Source organism: Saccopteryx bilineata, chromosome 2 (genome assembly GCF_036850765.1).
Source record: "Saccopteryx bilineata isolate mSacBil1 chromosome 2, mSacBil1_pri_phased_curated, whole genome shotgun sequence".
NCBI lineage: Eukaryota > Metazoa > Chordata > Mammalia > Chiroptera > Emballonuridae > Saccopteryx > Saccopteryx bilineata.
The window spans coordinates 132,017,043-132,021,452 of NC_089491.1; the positions used below are offsets into that span (position 1 = coordinate 132,017,043).

The 4,410-nt window shown below is 40.6% G+C and overlaps 1 non-coding gene across 1 annotated transcript; it reads left to right on the plus strand.

Moving 5' to 3' along the window:
• Positions 1 to 260: 260 nt before the first annotated feature.
• Positions 261 to 384, plus strand: LOC136327494 (small nucleolar RNA SNORA28). Its single transcript, XR_010729697.1, has one exon. It is a non-coding gene; the product is annotated as a small nucleolar RNA SNORA28 (small nucleolar RNA).
• The last annotated feature ends 4,026 nt before the right edge of the window (positions 385 to 4,410 follow it).

Below are 4,410 nucleotides of genomic sequence, written 5' to 3' on the forward strand. Positions count from 1 at the left end.
TAAGCTCTTAACCTTTGGGATCTGATACTCTCTCTAGGTAGATGTTGAGTTAAATTTGTAGGACACCCAGTATCTGCTGAGAATTGAAGAATTATAATACTTGGTGTTGGAAAACACCTCAGAAATATAAAAACAGATCTCAAATAATTAAATTCTTTAATCTCATACAGGAGGTACATGATAAAATTAATTTCTTGCAGAATCATTGGCACTGTTTTGAATTTGACAACCTTGGAACAGGTAGGTTCAATTAAGAATGTAAAGAAATCTCTGTGGCAGATGCAAAACTGTCTGACACAACTTGAGCTTGCTATAGTAACAAAGTCTAACCTATTTGGGTACTCTCTCCTCCATGAGACAAACCTTTATATAGACTTAGACAATTAAAAAAAAAAAGAATGTCAAGAAATCTAACTTCAAGGAACAAACACACTTATGGAAATGACTTTCATCTCCTCATAATCTCTAACTCTCTGATATGAAATCCCAGAAGAGACTAAATACCACACAACATCAGAAAGGTAGTATAAAGGCATAGCAGAATATTCTGCCCAAAGGTGTTTTTTATTGAGGCCAGTACCAGGACTCTTAATGACACCTTTGGTTGGCCATGCAGAGAGTGTAGCATGGGGTCGGGCATCGGCCTCAGCCACACTAATGACAGTATATGACACCGATGACCCAGTGACGGGAGGGTTATCCTTCCCAGGCAGAGGAAGTAAGGAGTTTGTAAGACGCTTTGTACATTCAAGTCACATGTATAAAACATGCTTTCAGAAAGCACACCAACTGGCTTCTGCTGTGCATTTCTGAAGCAACAAAAAAGTCTCCTAATGTTGAGAAACATAAATCTATTCCCTTTCCTCCTCAACTAGCTTTTTAAATGTTTTTTAGTTTTTTAATTTTAGGAGCTAAAGAAAATTGAATTTCTTTAAATTATTTAATTTAATGACTTAGAAAAAATAATTTAGAAAAGAACAAGAAATACTTCATTAAATTTAAAAAGACTTTCATATCTTTTGCAATATCACATATGGCAATTGACTTTGGAAAAATAAACTTTTTTAATACTTTTTATTTTTATGCTTAAAACATTATTTACCAATAAAGTTAAGCAAATTTCCTTCTAGAAATACTGTTCTACTTTTCCCCAAAGAACAAAGGGAAAGCATTTTAGTTCTAGTAAGCACTCGTTAAACGCTTGTTAACACACCTTGAGAGTAAGAGGACATGGTGATCTTTCTAAAATGTAGATCTGTCTGAGTTATACTCTATTTCAATGTTTCCATGACTCCCTACTGCTCTAGGATAAAGTCCAAATTCCTTAGTACAGTATTGAGGGTAAGCAGGAGCCACATCCAGGCAGAACTTTGAATATATAATACTAACTCCTTCATCTGGAATGTCCCTGCACACCCTCCTTGTGTCCTTCTTCTGGCCTCCTTCTGCTTCAGGTCCCAGTGTGACATTCTCAGTGTTTCCTGCCCAGTGAGGAAGGCTGGGCTGGTTGCCCTGCTACACAGGTCATTGAAGATAGAGATTATATTATCACTCTTGTATCTTCAGTGTCTAGCTCAATGCTGATACATCATCTGTGACTGATAAGTGTTTGTCCAATCCAAGAATAAATCATATTTGATCTATTAATATATTATCAAAGAGGAACATAAGATGAAATTCGGTCATATACTTCTGCGGACAACCCAGTTGAGTTTCATCAATGGCACACTATTCATCTGTATTTTTCCTTGAAGATTTTTGTAATTTATCCCACTAATATTGTTTGAATGTCTACTATTTGCCAGGTACTGTTTTGGGCCTTTGGGATACCAATAGGTGAACAAAACAAAGTTTTCTGACCTATTGGAATGTATGCTCTAACAAGACAAACAATAAACTTAGTAAATAAGGAATTACATATGGTGTTGGATGATAATTATTATGGAGCAAAAATATAGTAGTGTAAGAGCATCAGATATGTGGGAGGACAGGATCCAGGTTGCAATTTTAAATAAGGAAGTTAGATAGGCCTTACTCAAAAGGTGACATTTGAACAAGTATAAAGAAATTGCAACAACATGGATGGACCATGAAAATATTCTACTAAATTAAATATGTCAGAAAAGTCTAAGAACCATATGATTTCACTCATAAGTGGAATATGAAACTGGAACTAATAGACACAGACCTCAGTATGGTGGTTAGCAGAGAAAAGGTGGTAAGGGGGCCCTGGCCGGTTGGCTCAGCAGTAGAGCGTCGGCCTAGCGTGCGGAGGACCCGGGTTCGATTCTCGGCCAGGGCACATAGGAGAAGTGCCCATTTGCTTCTCCACCCCTCCGCCGCGCCTTCCTCTCTGTCTCTCTCTTCCCCTCCCGCAGCCAAGGCTCCATTGGAGCAAAGATGGCCCGGGCGCTGGGGATGGCTCTGTGGCCTCTGCCCCAGGCGCTAGAGTGGCTCTGGTCGCAACATGGCAACACCCAGGAGGGTCGCAACATGGCGACGCCCAGGATGGGCAGAGCATCGCCCCCTGGTGGGCAGAGCGTCGCCCCCTGGTGGGCGTGCCGGGTGGATCCCGGTCGGGCACATGCGGGAGTCTGTCTGACTGTCTCTCCCTGTTTCCAGCTTCAGAAAAATGCAAAAAAAAAAAAAAAAAGGTGGTAAGGGGGTAATAAAGAGTAAAGAGGGCTAATATATGGTGACAGAAGGTGTTGGCTTTGGGTGGTGGGCACATAGTGTAATATGTAGATCATGTATCACAGAAATGTATGCTTGAAACCAGTATGATCCTATTGACCAGTTTTACCCCCCCAATAAATTTGATAAATAAATAATAAGTCAAATAAATAAATAAATCTACATTGTTCCTCTTAAAAAAAAGAGTAACTAAGTGTCAAGTGTCTAGGGGAAGAATGCCCAGCCAGAGAAGAGGTAATGTGCAGGCCAGATCTGAGGTAAGAGTTTGCTTGGCTCGTTCCAAGACTAGCCCAGAGACCAGAGTGGTGGGAGCAGAGTGAATGAAAGGGATGGAGAGCAAGGTGAAGGCAGAGGGGAGACGGCTGAAGTCTGTGTGCTGGGGCAAGGGTGTGGGACCCAAGTTCTACTCCACATCAAACATAGAGCCTGGGAGAGGAGCAACATGATTTGGCTTACATTTTTAATATATGAACCCCATTTGGGGAACAAGTTTTATTTTAGTAAACAAGAAAATGTTCTTTCTTCTCTTTTCTTGTTTTATTATATTTTTTAATTAATTGTGTTAACATGAATTCAAGTGTCCTACTCAATATAACACCCTCCACCTCTCAAACCGTGCTCCTCCATGGCCCTTTCCCCTTACCTCCCCCCCCTCTAACCCTCCGGGCTGTTGTCCTATTATCTGTGTGTTATGTTTTATGTGCATATAACTTGGCTAATCCCTTCACCTTTTCTGATCCCATTCCCTCATCCCCCTTCCTTCTGACAGCTGTCCCTCTCTCCCCATTGACTGAGTCATTGACTCAGGGTGGGATGAGGTGTCCTGCTGCAGTCTCCCCTGAAGCCAGGGAGGGTGGTCTTCCCACTGGACTGCTGGCCTAGTGAATTATTTCAGAATGTGGTGACCCTTCTTTGTTCCTAGAAGTTATGCATCATGGGTTCTCATGTAATAACCTCCAGCCAAAATTTCCCTATAAGTACGTATAGGTTGGGTTTCAGAGCACCCCTGAAACTCTAAAGAACGCTTCCTCTCGATGCACATGGCAGGTGGCCGACTTTGGAGCCCAGGCTGACGCTTCCCAGTCTGGTGATGTATTCCTCCACAGTTTGGTGAGATTTGCACATACTCATAATTCTCTTTTTCTTAGTGTATTGCTTTAACTAGCTATTACTCCAGAACCCAAACTGATGTTTCTTCGTCTGGTGATGTTGGGTAGCTTATTGTTGTGTTGATTCTTTTTCTTTATTCTACTTCAGATTACATAAATTCAAAACCCTTTTGGTTTTGCCTTTATTATTTTTAATCTTTATTAATCATAATAAATTTTTCTCTAAAATCTACCCATGAGTAATTGCAACTCTGTACCATGCCTCCTGCATAGCACACCCATGACCCCACCTCTGCTTCTATTCCATTCCTTAGTACATCATCTTTATTCAAGTCTACATATAAGTGAAATCATATGATATTTGTCTTTCTCTGCTTGGCTAATTTCACTTAGCATAATAATCTCCAGGTCCATCCATGCCATCGCATATGGTAAGATTTCCTTCCTTTTCATGGTTGCATGGTATTCTATTGTGTGCATGTACCACAGCTTTTTTATCGATTCATCCCCTGTCAGACAATTGGGCTGTTTCCAAATCTCAGCTATTGTAAACAATGCTTCAATAAACATGGGGGTGCATATCTTCTTTTGAATTAGTGTTTTGGGA